This window comes from Eurosta solidaginis, chromosome 4 (genome assembly GCF_040869045.1).
Source record: "Eurosta solidaginis isolate ZX-2024a chromosome 4, ASM4086904v1, whole genome shotgun sequence".
Classification (NCBI taxonomy): Eukaryota; Metazoa; Arthropoda; class Insecta; order Diptera; family Tephritidae; genus Eurosta; species Eurosta solidaginis.
Genome location: NC_090322.1, coordinates 128,761,222 through 128,777,671, shown reverse-complemented (window position 1 = coordinate 128,777,671; position 16,450 = coordinate 128,761,222). Strand labels below are relative to the sequence as shown.

Here is a 16,450-nt window from a genome sequence, read left to right as displayed (position 1 = left end):
GCTGGTCCACCTTTATGGCGATATCTTGAAATTGCGTTCACCTATAGAACTATGGCCCACTCCCTTTTCAAATACTCTTTAATACCTTCCATTTGAAACCCATGTCATACAAACACATTCCAGGGTTGCCCTAGGTTAATTTTGCTAAATTGTGCTTTTCCCTTATTTTGTCTCCAAAGCTCTCAGCTGGGTATGTAATGTTCGGTTACACCCGAACTTAGCATTCCTTACTTGTTATAGTTCATTTTATATTTTTTTATATCAAAAATACGTTTTTTTAACTTTTTTTTGCCATTTGGCGGTAAGGTATCGTTAAAAAGTAAGAAGTATTTTTCATACTACTACTATAGGTTCGCCAAAAATACGACTTGCCAATATGTTGGCCGAAGAACATTAAATAAAATTTTTTTAAATTTTTTTTTTTTAATTTTTAATGTCCTACGGGTGTACGAATCACCGTTAAAATACACGTGTGCCATATTCAAGTGTATGTTGGGAGGAGTTATGTTTGAAGGGTCGTAGGCTTCAATATCTATGATTTCGTGTTCATTAATTTAAAGAGATCATTGTTTATTTCAAAGTCATGACAGCATTTATTCAGCCGTTTAAGACCACTTCTTATTGTCAGAAGCAAATTCAACATAACTAAACTCATTTTGTGTCTGTGTATGCTTTTAATGAAACTCATGAATGAGAACGTTCTTGCAACTTCAGCATTACTTAGTGGCAGCACAAAATCGACGAGCTTTGGGAATTATACTGTTTAACATGACACCAAAAACTTAATGTTGAATTCACATTTTTCCAATTTTGGAGATAGATATTTTTCCACTGCATTTGTAATCTCGTTATTTCATCAGTGCTATACTTGTTTTTTCATTTGTGAAATATGAAAACAACTTTTTGTGGCATTACCGTTTACAACCTTGTGTTGGTGTAGTCAAAGACGTCAAAATCTTACAACTGATTACTAGCAGTTGTCTCATACAATTTTGCAGTTGCTTTGAAAAAAATATAACGTTTTAGAAGACTGTTCACCACCTAATTTTTAACACAAATTTTCAAAGTTATTATCAAAAGACACGTTTCGACCCCTAATTTTAGAATCCGAAAACAAAAATTAAAAATTTTATTTCTATCATATCATTTCGGTTCAAGTTGTCATGTGGTTGTTGTATTTTGCCAAATTTTTTGTACACACTAATGCAGAAAGGCGTTGGACCCACCCAGGGGTTTTTTACAAATCGCGACCAAAGGCCGCCAACACAAAAAGATCTTCTTTTAATTTCCGCTTTCAAGTCCTGCGGAGATCGAAACGCGTCTTTTGATACCACCTTTGATAAGAGTTAGATGGTGCACGGGCTCATAAAACGTTACCAAAAAATAAACAAAAACAATTTAAAGCCGGTAGTTAAACCTTTTTTAATTAAACAATAATCAACAATTTTGTACACATTTATAGAAAAAACAACTTTTAAACGAAGGATTATATTGAATCACTTTTTGACATTATGGAGCGACATTCCGAAGTTGGACGAGGCTGGCCGGAGTTCCATTCGTCAGACCCATTGATACTAATCACTACTCCTGAGAATCCTGTTATAGAGTAAAATACAATTTTTGCTGTTTGGGTTTTAATCCACTTCGCACAAATATGCTCCTCAATAATATCTAAAACCAGTCCAACACCAAAATCATTTCCACAGCATTTTTGATAGCTGCCATCAGCAAGGAATCTGAATGTGGCGCATAACTTTAAATAGGGGTACAGTCTTCCTGGAAAGCGTTTGCGGAAATGGTCCTTAATTTTGTTTAGTAATGAGTAAAATGCTTCCTTTCAAATCTCCAAAATAACCTCATTTTAAGCACATCATTTGTTACTTAAACCTTTTCTTACTTGGTGCTTGGTAGTTCCAAAGGATTTGAATGATCACGCGAATGGTTTCCTTATACGCGACATGTTAATCACCAACATTTTGACCATTATAAAATAGATTTCATATCATATAATATCTGTAATAACTTTTGGAAATGCTTAAATTTTCGCCACAAATTGATCAGCTGTACATTTATCTGTCAAATCTCACTTCCTTAGGTTGGCAGCACCAATTCAACTTCAGCTGAAATAAGTTGTAATTCGTAATACCAAACAGGAGTTGAGTTGTCTAAAAGTTGAGTTGTTTTAATTACAACCCAACTAAGATGAGTTGTATACCGTAAAAGGTGCATTAATTGCTCTATTAATTTAATTACGAAGTCGGGACGTACATTTATTACGTATTTTTCTTTCAATGAAATCGTCTATACATTTATCCTTTTTTTAATTCGTTTATATTCTTCAAAGGTATAATGAAAATAAGGTACGGGAGACACAAATTTATTATAATCTGAAGTTGAAGGGTCGAAACTCTCAGAAGGTGACACTATGCTGTTGCTATGCTGGAAAGGAAATATACAACCGCATGACACAGTTTATCGATTCAAGTTTTTGTTATCAGTTGAGTGCCGAGTTTTCACATCATACATAACGAAACAAACAAAATAAAACTTCGACACACATACAACATATTACAAATTTCACAACACGTACTGCCGAGATAGATTTGGAACCACAAATTTACTAGCTTTAAATTGCTCTAAATGTAAGCATATGACATTTCACCGAGTGAAGCCAGCATTGAAACCTTATGTAATAGATGGTACGCCTTTGGATCGTATATCTATTGCAAATGATCTAGGTGTCCTTTTTGATCCGAAATTGAATTTAAACATGCATATTTCATCTATTGCCAACAAAGCGTTGGGTTTACTTGGATTTGTTAAAAGATGGGCTAAAGAGTTCGATGATCCGTACCTCACTAAGGTTCTTTCTTTACACATCGCTGGTTCGTCCAATACTCGAGTATTGCTCATGAGTTTGGTCCCCTGTTTCTCAAAAGCATATAAAGCGTCTTGAGTCAGTTCAAAAGCAATTTTTGATATTTGCATTACGCGGCCTTAATTGGGACTCAAGTCTCCACCTTCCTCCATACAGAAGTAGACTTCTTCTTATTAACTTACCCACTCTGGAAAATCGGAGAATATTACTGGGTGTATTGTTCATCCATAAGCTCATTATTGGAGAAATTGATTCTGCGGACCCTCTCAGCCGCTTGATTTTTACGGTTCCCCCTAGAGTATCTAGACACTACGTTCCTTTCTATTTACCCCTTTGTCGACGAAACTTTGCTAAAAATAATCCTCTTCTTATCTGGTGCGCGCACTACAATGACTTGTATAGCTGTATCAATCTTGAATGTACTTTTGCCGCTATACGTAATGCAATACTTGCCTATCTAATTTAAGAGATACAAGCTAATTTAATTTGCCGGCATTTTATTTTTTCCATAAAAAACAGGAACTATCTCGTTTAAGGATGGAGGAACATTTATCAACATGTATCATTAGGAAGGAACAAGACAGTACTGTGTTGATTGGAATCGGGTGCATTCCAACAACGTAAAAGCATGCTTTTTTATGAGTCACTGACCGGAATCGTATGCATTCCGGCAGTATAATCTTATGGGTCAGGCATCGAGTTGATTGGAATCCGGTGCCTTCCAACAACACAGGTCATGTTACTTTTTTATGCCTTGTGAGGGCGTATCCTCATTACACTACTCTTAGCACTGCCGGATTCCCATGACATGCTGATTGGAATCTTGTTGCATTCCAACAGGAAGATTGGAATCCACTGCATTCCGAAATCATGCTGACCGGAATCTGATGCATTCCGCCAGTAAAAAATTTCGGTATAAGATCTTATTTCTGCTCATATTTCTTATCATTATTATATTCTGAAATTAAAGAGTAATGTTCATTAATATGTCTTTGTTTGTAATATTACATTGTTGAAATCTCGATATATCTTAAATTTTATCTTTTGAGTTCTATATTTATATATCTTTTATATTATGCAGTCGACCATAGTTTGTCGTCGACTTTAAATAATTAATAAATAAAAAATAAAATAAAAAAAGGGGCAAACATTTTAAAGAGGGTCCAAAAAAGAGCTAGGGGATAAACCTGAATTTTTGGAGCTAAACACAAAAAAGGGCTAGATCTGGTAACACTGGCACCGTGCTCCGCAGACCATACCGCATTATTCTGAAGGTCTTTTTCAGGAATGATACTAAGAAAAAAGAGAAAACACTTTAAAATGTAAAAACAAAGGAACATTTAAATTCAGCGCACTATTTAATACTTACTTGCTTAATTGGCGCTTAACCGTCTAAACGGTTATGGCCGTCCAACAAGGCGCGCCGTTCGCTCCTTCGCTCCGCCAACCGGCGCCAATTGGCCTCACCAAGGGAGTTTAAATCGTTTTCCACCTGGTCCTTCCAACGGAGTGGGGGCCGCCCTCTACCTCTGCTTCCATAAGCGGGTTCCGATAGAAACACTTTCTTGGCCGGAGCATCATATTTCATTCACATAAAATGGCCTAGCCAGCGGAGCCGCTGCGTTTTAATTCGCTGTACTATGTTGATGTCTGCGTATAGCTCGTTCAGCTCAACATTAAATCTTCTTCGGTACTCGCCCATCGCCAACGCGTAGAGGTCCATAAATCTTTCGAAGAACTTTTCTCTCGAACACTCCCAAAGCCGCTTCATCTGCTGTTGTCAAGGTCCATGCTTCTGCCCCATATAGAAGAACGGGTACGATAAGTGACTTGTAGAGTATGATTTTCGTTTGCCGAGAGAGGACTTTACTTTTCAATTGCCTACCTAGTCCAAAGTAGCATTTATTGGCAAAATTGATTCTTCGCTGGATTTCAGTGCTGATGTTGTTGCTAGTGTTGATGCTGGTTCCCAAATAAACGAAGTCTTTTACTATTTCGAAATTATGGCTGCCAACAGTAGCGTGGTTTCCAAAGTGCGTATGCGCTGACTCTTTGCTCGATGACAGCAGGTACTTCGTTTTGTCCTCATTCACCATCAAACCCATCTTTACCACTTCTTTTCCAGTTTGGAGTAAGCAGAACTAACAGCGCGGGTGTTTAGGCCGATGATATCAATGTCATCAGCATATGCCAGTAATTGCACGCTTTTATAGTATATTGTTCCAGCGCGGTTAAGTTCTGCAGCTAGTATAATTTTCTCCAGCATCAAATTAAAGAAAGAAGTTTTGCGGGGAAACCAAATTCAGACATAGCGGCATATTGGCAGCTCCTTTTAATGCTGTCGAAGGCGGCTTTAAAGTCGACGAAGAGGTGATATGTGTAGATTCTCTTTTCACGGGTTTTTTCCAAGATTTGGCGCATTGTGAAAAGCTGGTCGATGGTAGATTTACCAGGTCTGAAGCCGCACTGATAAGGTCCAATCAGCCGGTTCACGGTGGGCTTCAATCTTTCGCACAATACACTTGAAAAGACCTTATATGCGATATTAAGAAGGCTGATTCCACGATAGTTGGTGCATTTTGCAGTATCCCCTTCTTGTGGACTGGGCAAAGAACACTTAGATTCTAATCGTCGGGCATGCACTCGTCCGCCCATATTTTGCTAAAAAGCTGCTGCATGCGCCTTACCAACTCCTCGCCGCCGTACTTAAATAGCACCGCAAGCAATCCATCAGCGCCCACGGCCTTGTTGTTTTTCAATCTCGTTGTTTTTATTCTAACTTCGTCATAATCGGGCGGGAGGACATGTATTCCATCATCATCGATTGCGCGATCGGTTTCGTCATCTCTGCGCGGTGAATCGCTGCCTCCATTTAGGAGAGCAGAGAAGTATTCCCTCCATAATCTAAGCACTCTCTGGACATCAGTTACAAGGTCACCGTTTTCTTTCCTACAGGAGTTTGCCCCGGTCTTAAAACCTTCCGTCTGTCGCGGTATTTTTGGGTACAATTTTCGGGCGTTATATTCCTGGTAGATAGCAGCTCAAGCTCCTCGCACTCACGCCTTTATGCTTCTGCTTTTTTCTTCCTTAAAAGGCATCTCGCTTCCCTTTTCAACTCACGATAGCGTTCATACACTCCTCCTGTTGCACTCGCTTTTAACGTAGCCCTGTAGGCAGCGTTTTTTTCTTTTGGTTGCAACGCGGCATTCTTCATCGTACCAGTTGTTTTTTCGTGCTCGCCGGTAACCAATTTTTTCCTCGGCGGCAGTACAAAGTGCTTTGGAGATATGCTCCCAATGCTCCTGTATCCCTTCAGAATGAGTTGTGCTCTCAGAGAGCAGGTGTGAGAGTCGAGTTGCGAAATCATAGGCAGTATGTTGTGATTGAAGCCTTTCGACGTCTAGCTTTCCTTGTGTTTTTTGTTCCTTGGTTTTAACCGCGCTGAGGCGGGTGCGAACTTTGGCTGCAACGAGATAATGGTCCGAGTCGATGTTAGGTCCTCGGATCGTGCGCACATCTAAAACAGAGGCATGCCGTCCGTCTATCACAACGTGATCGATCTGATTGAGAGTATTTCGATGAGGAGACAGCCATGTAGCTTGATATATCTTTTTATGCATGAACCTCGTGCTGGATATGACCAGGTTTCGAGCACCGGCAAACTCAATCAGCCTCAGTCCGTTAGGAGAAGTTTCATTTTGTAGGCTGAACTTTCCGACTGTAGGGCCAAAAACACCTTATTTGCCTACCCTGGCGTTAAAGTCGCCAAGCACGACTTTTATATCATGACGGGGGCAGCGCTCGTATGTGCATTCTAATTGTTCATAAAAAGTGTGTTTCACCTCATCGTCTTTCTGCTCTGTCGGCGCATGGACGCAGATGAATCATATATTAAAAAAATTTGGTTTTATTCGGATAGCGGCGAGACGCTCGTCCACAGGCGTGAACGCCAGCACTTGGCGACAAAGTCTCTCTCTGCCCCCCCCGAATCCGACGCCGAAACTGGGCTTATTCGTATGGCCACTCTAATAGATGTCACAATTTTTGATCTTCTTTCTTCCTTGCTTCGTCCAACGCATTTCTTGGATGGCGGTGATGTCAGATTTTGCTTTGACGAGGACATCAACCCGCCGGGCATCTGCACCAATCCCATTTATGGAGCGGACGTTCCTGGTGCATGTCATCAATTCATTGTCCTTGAAACGTTTGCCATGTTCGTCATCAATAGGGAATGTATTTATCCGAGGCTTGTTGTTATATTTCATTGGAGTATGGTTTTACTTGGCGGGTCCCAAGCCCAGCGCACAACCCGCTCAGTGGAAAATTTTACCTGTTTTAAGGGCTAGAATCAACGATATTCATTGCTATAAAAAAATTAAACATCCGCTGTGAGTTTAAAAAAATTTTTTAAATAAATATTTTTATTGAATAATTGAAAATTAAAACAAAATAATTAGTACAATAAAACAAAAAAAAAAATAGGGAGCAAAAATAAAAACCAAATAACGTGTTATTAAACTTCAAAAACAAAAAAATAAATACTAAACGCTTCTATTTTCATTATAAAAGTTGTAATAATAAATAACGTTAAGATAACAAATACAAATAGAGAAGCTTAAACACAAACAAATAATCAAAACGATATACAAGATAAACATAAATGAGGTAAAAATGTATTGCACACAATTATGTGGATGGGGATCATGTCTACGTAATGCTGAACTTGTGAAGTTGAGAGTTATTGCGAGCGGCTGATAGGAATTGAAGTGGCCTAAAGATGAGGTGAGCAAGTAAAGTGGATACACACACTCAAATTCGTATGTTAGTCACTTCTTGAAGATATACATAAATAATGGCCTAAAATGCTCTGCTTTTTGTGTGAAGAGATAATAAAACGAGTAGGTGAACTCTTAAAGCGAGTTACCATAAGTAAACAAATAAACGGTGCCCTCCTTTAATACTTAAAAGGTGTCTAAAAATCAAGAACAAACATGATGATATTATTCTCGTTTATTCCTCACAATGAGCCAACATCAAATTTTGATTATGTTAGGCTAACCTGGCTGACCAATAAAGATCTCACATACATATGTACAAAGTCTATTTGTGTCCAAGTCTTAGTAGATACTTGAACTTTGCTAGGACACTAATGGTTGACAGAAAAAGAACAGAAAATCGACTCATGTAAGAAAGCCCCTTTAATCTAAGGAGTGCATGGCAGCAACGCAGACCGCGTTCAATCATTTTTTTTTTTGCAACCTGCAATTCATATATCTACCGTCACTGACTAGGCCTACGTCGGTAATTCCAAAAGACAATTTCTGCAAGTACGTCCACCTTGAACCTCAAGTCTTAGATAAAGGCGACCTTTCATCTATCTTAAACGGATTTGGTTGACTCTTTAAAGGCATCCATTTCTGGAATTGGTCAAAATTCGATGCCCGCTCAAAAGAGCTTAAGAGTTTACTTTAATGGTCAGAAGTTTTATCCGTTAGCCTCGCAATCTCACTAAGCTGGGTGCTTTCATTCACCTTTTCTACAGCTAACCGTACGTTTTTTCTTATCCCGCTATTTTTCGAATTTCGAAGTCCTTTTCTCCTTCCCTGCTTCTGGCGTACGATAGTCGTCTGTTGCAGCTATGTACTAACATACATGAGCCAAGCTATGATAAGTACCTTCCAATCTCTTTTCAGTACATTCGAGTAACGACACTTAAATAGGTGCAACGGTTTATCTGATTTCACCATACATGGGATCCATATCTGGGCTTTGGTATCGTAGTCACCGACTTCAACGGTGAGGTTGTTCGTGCCTTTTGGGGTTGAGACCAACTCTTTTTGAACCTTTTAAACTTAACCCCTTGCTACCATCCAGCTGAATAGTAAGCTTAAGGTATTGTGCCTCCAGTAGATTGGAATTGCTGGGATGAATTAACTCTGTAGACGCAGGCTGCTTGGCCTCGTCTCATATCACAATTTCTACGAGTATACCAGAGTCTCAAGAAATAATCCATTTGGTTTATAAACCCCTTCATCCATCCCTCCCTCAATTGTCCCTCACTCATACCGCCACTATGCCCCTTTCCTCTTGGCTTTGCAGTTTCGCCACACTGTATTCCCAGGTATTGCGGGTTTCCTCTTACGTCCAGCTTGCACCTTTGGATGTGCGTGTGTTGTCATGTCTATTTTTCCACACGGCGGTGAGGATAGGGTGTATGCGCTCTCTTTACCGTCTATTAAAATAATACCTGTAACCTGCGCCCAATGCTTTTTTTTCCTTAAATCGTTTATATTAGGCAGGGGTTTTCGCTGATTTTGTCTGCTGCCTTTCCGGTTGCTCAGGCGGCGACCGTTCCCCATCTTTTGCTCGGAATTGGAGAAAGCTGCTGCTCACTCACCACGCTCACTTACTCCATACTTTCGAGGTCCCACTTATCACTTGCACTGTCATCGCGTTTTCCCGGCTTACGATCCTCTCTCATCATAAAACCCTCTAGCTCATATATACCCTGAAGCGGAATGGCGTAAATGCAGCCGCTCTTTTGGAATAACTTTTTTTAGGCACCCTTTAACATAGGGAAAGGGACAAAAAAAAAAATGTTGTGTCTTAATTAAGTATTTAAAATTGAATATAAACAAATAAGAAGGAAAACAACAAACGAAAATCAAGAAAAATAATCAAAATGAGTCCGATGCACAATGTCTGATTTCTTTCAACAGATAAAACTTCCAAATGAAATTCAATGGCGTTGATCATTACGATCTTCATTACGGAATGAAGTTTTCTCGCCAGCACCGCACAGACAGTAGCTTTAAACGGCGGGAACGCCCGTTGCGACCGCGTCTTCCGTTCAAGTGGCTACAGGAGCTATAGAGCAACGCGTCATTTGGTACCAAATTTTCAACGTTTCTTTGATTTTAGTTTTGATTTTAGGTGCCGCATAAACGTGTGTACATATATATGTTCAACGTGTGAGTATAAGTGTTGTCAGCCAACGGCGCACCAGCCAGCCAATGAGTAAGTCAACTAGACAGTCCCATCATTTGGTTAGCTATTCAACCACTCAACAACTTGAATCGGTGGCGTTTTGTTTTTGTTTGTGCGGTATTTTTATAAACATGAAATTTGTGTATGGATCTACTCATCCTGCCAGCATTGCCCAAGCCAAGTGTTATTCTTTGTAATAACAATGGAAATATTTATAATTTTTCCCGCTTCGATATGTTCACTACGCAACAAAATAAGGCAATAGTTTTGTCATTATGCCGAACTGTTATGTCATATTAGCCATATGCTATGTGTGGTTAAGCAAAGGCATTGATCGACAAATAGCTGGTACACAATATAGGCGGAGACGTTTTTTTTTTTTGGCCAGCGCAGCTACCGAATCAAAATTGGGACTACGAGAAGTGTGCAGTGCTGTAGCTGTTTATGTTGCAACCTGGAACTATGAGCTGAGCTCAATCAGTATCTTTCTATTCGAAGATGCTATCTATTATTATTAGTATTATTATTGTTATTAGGCCTCAAAGCACTGCGACCTTTGTGTAGATCTATTTTGCATAACCTTTCAGCCTAATTTTGAATGTGGAGGCTTTTGATGGTCGTCTTCAGGCTTTTTACTCCATATCACATAGGGATTAAAAGTCCCACCACCCAGATGGGAGAGTTTCTGCCATGCCATGCGATGTATTTACAGAGAATGGGAACCGGCGTTTCATCCTCCAGCTCACATAAACGACAAATTTGAGTATCGGATAGATTTAACTTACTTAGGCGATATCGTAGACCACAGTATCCTGTATAGTACCCAGGGAGACTGCGTAGGTCTTCCCTACTTAGATTAATGAGTTTGGCTGATACTTTCGTTGCCGGAAGTATAAACATTAGCTGCTCCTCGAGGGTGAGCCTCTTCGTAGACATTATCTACCGCAGACTTCTATTGCATGGATTTCTTCCTGAAATATGGTGGGGTAGCATCCCATGAGGTCATCAAACTAAGGCTGAGCTTCAAGATTGTGCAACCAAACTGTGATGGGATTGAAGTAAACAAGCACAATTTCATCATCATGACTGTGGAACTGCTCATATTATCTTCTTTTTCTTTAAGTAGCTAAAAGGGAGGAGTCTCCGTTTCTTTTTGTATAAGATGACTCCCCCAAAGTTTAGTGGAGGGGTTTTTCGCTGTTGATGGTTCCTTGCCGTATACTGATCTTTTACGTTCCAAAAAATAGCAGCAATAAGTCACTAGCCCCAGCATCTCGGGGACTATTTGATATGACCACATTAAACCTTGTAGGTCATACAGCCCCCACGATCGGTGAGGAGATTCAGCTCGCCAGAGCCTCGACTGCTAAATAACCTGGATTGGCCAAAGTTAGGTTAGTTTGACAATTTAATTGGAGAAGCTATGAATTTTGCCTACAATTCCTTGAATGGGTTGCGCTTCCAGTACGCATACAAACGCTATGTTGAAGAACTTCACATTAATAAGGATCGTGGCGAGATGCTTTTCTGCAAGCACGAGCGCTAGTACTCGGCGGCATAGTCTTTGTTACACCACTAATTCAGAACACCAGCTGCTCTTCTCTTACTTTAGATGGTCCCTGGAGATGTCGTTGTAAAATTTGAAAGCTTTCATGTCTGGCCACGTCTATCACACTTCTTTTGGTATTTTAGTCTCCGCTCTTACTATCCCGTGGTACATTTGTGTGTATTTGGAAACACTAATAGTTGAAGATACCTCAAAATGTGTCTTATAGTTGCAGCTCTCATCGAAATAATACTCAGCAGCGGTTCCTTACTGAAAATTCATCGTTAAAGTAAGAACAAAACCAAACACATAATAGCACCTTAGTTCAATGAAGGCTATGCAAGAGCAAGAAGGAGTCTTCAAGAGTTTATTTACAGTAATCATAGTTCGTTGCGCAGTTAACCTTGATTAGGTATAAAATGAAAACTTTATAGGTAATTAAATTGCAGTTACAAGCAACAGACCCTAACGAAACTACAAAATATAATCAGGATAAAGTGGCTATGATTGTTGTTGATTTAACTCAAACATACGAGGGCTACTACTTTATTTTGAGGATTCTTCAATCTAAGCATATGAAAATATATAAATACCTGGTGCGATTTACCTCCGTGGAGATTCAGGCCGCGCTTCTCTTACAATTTGCGTAGTTTAGTATAGTACCACCATTTTTTATGCAGGCTACGACCGGCTGATACAACGAAGATGAATTTTCTTTAGAAAGCTTTTCATATACTCTGTGTGTTTTTGAATCCACTGCCGAGAGGTATTTGAAAAACTTTTTTCTAAATATTTGTTGGTTTGCCTTGGAATTGAACCCAGGTCATTTGGTGTGGAAGACGGAGCTCGCTACTACTGCACTATGGTCTCACAGACCAATTCCATTCTCAATTAATTCTTGCAGCGCTGTTAGGTTAGCCGTTGAATTCGCTGCCAACATCGGGTCTCGGTTGTTATACTTAACTGACCACGGAATATTGCAATCCTTCTCATAAAAGGACCCGGTCAACTCAGTCACCGCGGTGTCGCAGCATAGATTTTTCCTCAAATAATTAAAAGTAGCACTTTAAGTCCGATCTTCAATCTCAAAGCAAGTTTCAAGCTGCAGTACGAGAACCCGGGAGAATCGCAACTACCAAGCCTATCTAGATTCCAGTTCATTCCAATACTTATTACAATAAACTAGTGTGGATCTTTAATAAATGGTACGAAAACAGTCGCCGTGTATCGCATAACCCAAAAAATCAAGTAAGTTTTACACAACAGACACAAAAAGAATCAATTTCTAACTCGCGCTCAACTGACAAGTGAAGATCACATTAAAAATATGGCCTGAGTATGATCGGAAAAGAAGAATGACCATGCTAAACAGATAAAGGAAAAAATCTATAGAATCACTGTTGCTTTTGCGGACCAACACGCAAACGACATCGTACCCCTGCCACCAGCAAATGCAGGAGCTGCGACCAAGTAAACTGCCAAGAGGTGGGCACTGCCTGAATTTACTGACCTCCAAATGAGAGAGCATTGTAGCACTATTTGAAGTTAGATAAATTATTATTTATTACGAAATAATATCGCTCAATCAAAGAGCTTCATATTGCGCAACCCTTTAAGAGCTAGATATCGAAGGCTGAAGTGAAGCCTCGCTGACAAAGCCTAAATGGGTCGAACTTGCGAATGTTCGGCAACAGATGTGTTCTTTTTTACATGTATATACATTCATTTAAACTTTATATAGGTTACTTAGTCCATAACTTTATACACTTATGAAATTGTTGCCCATAAAATTAGTACTAACAAGTAAGGAAGGCTAAGTTCGGGTGTAATCGAACATTACGTATTCAGCTGAGAGCTGTGGAGACACATGTTGGCGTTGCATGTTGACATAATTTACTTATATACTGTCAAGATATTCAATTTTTTGTTAAAATTTTACTTTTAAAATTTTTTTTAAATTGGCGTGTTCGTCATCACATATAGTAATAGGCGCAACGTTCCTGCCAAATTACAGTTTGCAAAAGTTTTAAATTACCTTCTTTTAAAAGTTGGCGGTGCTACGCCCATTGTCCAAAAGTTTACTAATTTTCTATTCCGCGTCATAAGGTCAACCCACCTACCAAGTTTCATCGCTTTTCACTTTTTCGGTTTTCCGAAATTTTCGATATCGAAAAAGTGGGCGTGGTTATAGTCCGATTTAGTTCGTTTTAAATAGCGATCTGAGATGAGTGCCCAGGAACTTACATACCAAATTTCATTAAGATACCCCAAAATTTACTCAAGTTATCGTGTTCACGGGCAGACAGACGGACGGACGGGTATGGCTAAATGGATTTTTTTTTTCGCCCAGATCATTTTGATTTATAGAAGTCTATATTTATCTCGATTTAGTTTATGCCGTTACGGAGTACCGTTATGCGAACAAAATTAATATACTCTGTGAGCTCTGCTCAGCTGAGTATAAAAAGTATGTGTCTCCCCTACTCTTCACTTTAAATTTTGGTATGCGTTATACACTATGACCGAAAGGTTTCCATACGCTACTACTATGTTAAATTGTCGATGAGCGTTTTTTTGGCCGTAGATGTAAATGTATATACATGTTACAAAGATTTTCTCTGAAACTCGAGCTGCCGGAGTTCGTCTGATATTCATTTTCCACATTTTCTTGGCGGTATTGACACGGACACCGACAGAAAATTCGGCACATTCTTAATCAAAAAAGTATATTAGCATTGCATATTTTGAAATATCTTGGTAAGTTTTAGTAAATCGTTTAATTTTATTCAGGTCAGTAAAATATCTGTGAAGACATGCATCAACCGACTTTTCACCTGGCCCCTTACGAAATTTCGGACCTGCAGGGAATCCCTCCCTCTCTCGTCGAGTCTTTGTACTGAGCGAAATATGATGAGTAAATTTTTTACGAAAAAGGTAAAGTCATGGGGGATTGGAAACTCGTTCTCTCTATCCTGACAAGGAGTGAAATTTTAAGCCCGGGCTTTTCAACCTTCCTTTGAGAGTGCTCCCCGTTTTCGTAATATATTACGTTCCAAATGTTCAGAAAAAGTTTGGCATTGCAGTATATCAAGACATGAATACTTAGCAACCCTCGTAATTTAAGTATTTACTCAGGAACATACCCTTCAACTGGTGTCACGAATTTTTTTCTGTTATTTTTGTCTTTGCTTCTTAGTTGACACCAGCTTAGATTGTTAACAGCCACTGCTCCAGTCTAATACAATTAAAAATAAAATTAAAATTAAAAGTGTTCACTTTGATGCTGTTGTTGCATGTTGCGAGTGGGTCGAAGCTTTACCACTTACATACATACATACGTACATATTCATCTGTATAGTTTCAAATTGAGTCTATCAACAATGAATATGAACATTTTAAGTATAACATTGTTGTTGTCGTGTGTTGAAAAGTGCTACTTATTTAGCTGCTGACTGTTGGCGTTGACGATGTCGTTGTTGATTATGATGACACTTGAGTGGCTGCTACTTAGCCATTGGCGATTGTAGCAAAAAACTTCTTTATTAGTTGGTTGCTTGGCTTTTCGACTATTAAATTGTTGTTTCGTTGTGGCAACTAGTTTATTATAACTACCGCTAATTTGTTATTTTTGAGTTTGAGTACTTGAGCTTTTTTGTTTTTGCCTCACATTGCTGTACATCTCGAGGTACTTTAATGCTCATCAAGTTGTCAATATAACAGCATACATAAATATGAATGTAAGTAAAAACATACATATGTAAGTATTGAGTAAGTAGCATGAAGCATGTTGAATGTGGCATGCAACATTCGACATGCAATTGCAACCACTAACTTGCCACAGACCGCATTGGTTTGCATGCAATTTTAGTCGGGCGATTTATTACAACTGTCACAGAAATTTTTTGCTTTTTTTATTTTTGTGTTGATTTTTTGTTTACAAAATGAAGATTTGTAAAAATCTTGCACATGTAAATTTGTAGAAGGTAGCTTATGTATGCACAAATGACTTTTTGATTTTATTACACTTTTGAAGTAGATAGTAATCTTTAAATGTTTGAAGACTTTCATTAAGGATAACTTTATTTCAACAACAAGAAAACTTGACAGTTATCCCGACAAGAGACGTTTGTTCCGACAACATGAAGGTCTTTATGATACCACATATGATGACGGTGACGTAGCAATAGCTTATCAGAGAAGTAGCTTAGTAGTATCGAAAAATCCAATCTCGATCCTGAAAAGTTCATCGAAAATCTTAGTGAGCCGAGACATTCGCCTTGAAAGGTAACAAGCACTATTAAGGTACACGCCCAACCATCTCGATAACAATTTTTTACGACCACAATGATGAAATGAGTGGGCCATTGGGCTCGCCAGAGGCTCGGCTGCTAAAGAAATGGGACTCGCCATGTGTAGATGAGGTTGACAATGGCATGGAATAGTGTGCCTTGTCTGGGAGAAGATTAAGGTGTCAGTAGCCCAATCAGGGCTGTGCGTTTCACTTACAGTAACATTTAGGTAAAACTCGAAGTGTTAAATGCGTCCAATGAGACCATTACTTCATAGAGCAAAATCGCGAGAGTGCTAGCGCGAGAGTACTAAGCTTTTACCGATAAACCCCTGCAGCAGTACAAAGCACCGAGGCCTTTCTAACTATATCCTTGCTAGAGTCCAATATAATACCCGAATACTTAACCCAATCACAAATTACTAACGGTATTGCTCCAAACGAGGGATTTCTTAGCGCGGGTATCTTCAATCTCCTCGTATAAATAACCAGCTCCGTTATTCCAGAATTTAATGCCAGTCCACCTGACTCAGCCCACCGAGTCTCCGAACGTCCGATGAGTTTAGCTGAGGAGATGTACACTCGGACGGCTTTCCAAACAACCGTCGATACATGCCCTGGGTTAAAAAAAATCTAAAATATTTTGTTGTTGCTTGTCCCGTCACTTCAGTTGTGGAATTTGGTTGACAACCTACCTCTACTAATGGTCCGAGTTTCACATTTCAGCAGAATCCGTTCTAGTTCCATACTT

At 39.2% G+C, this 16,450-nt stretch overlaps 1 protein-coding gene and 1 pseudogene across 3 annotated transcripts in view; one reads left to right on the top strand and one right to left on the bottom strand.

Annotated features, from left to right (window-relative positions):
- Positions 1-16,450, top strand: part of NetA (Netrin-A) — a 425,004-nt gene that overhangs the window by 151,108 nt on the left and 257,446 nt on the right. The gene's annotated exons all lie outside the window — the stretch shown is intronic.
- Positions 6,340-7,143, bottom strand: LOC137247718 (craniofacial development protein 2-like; annotated as a pseudogene).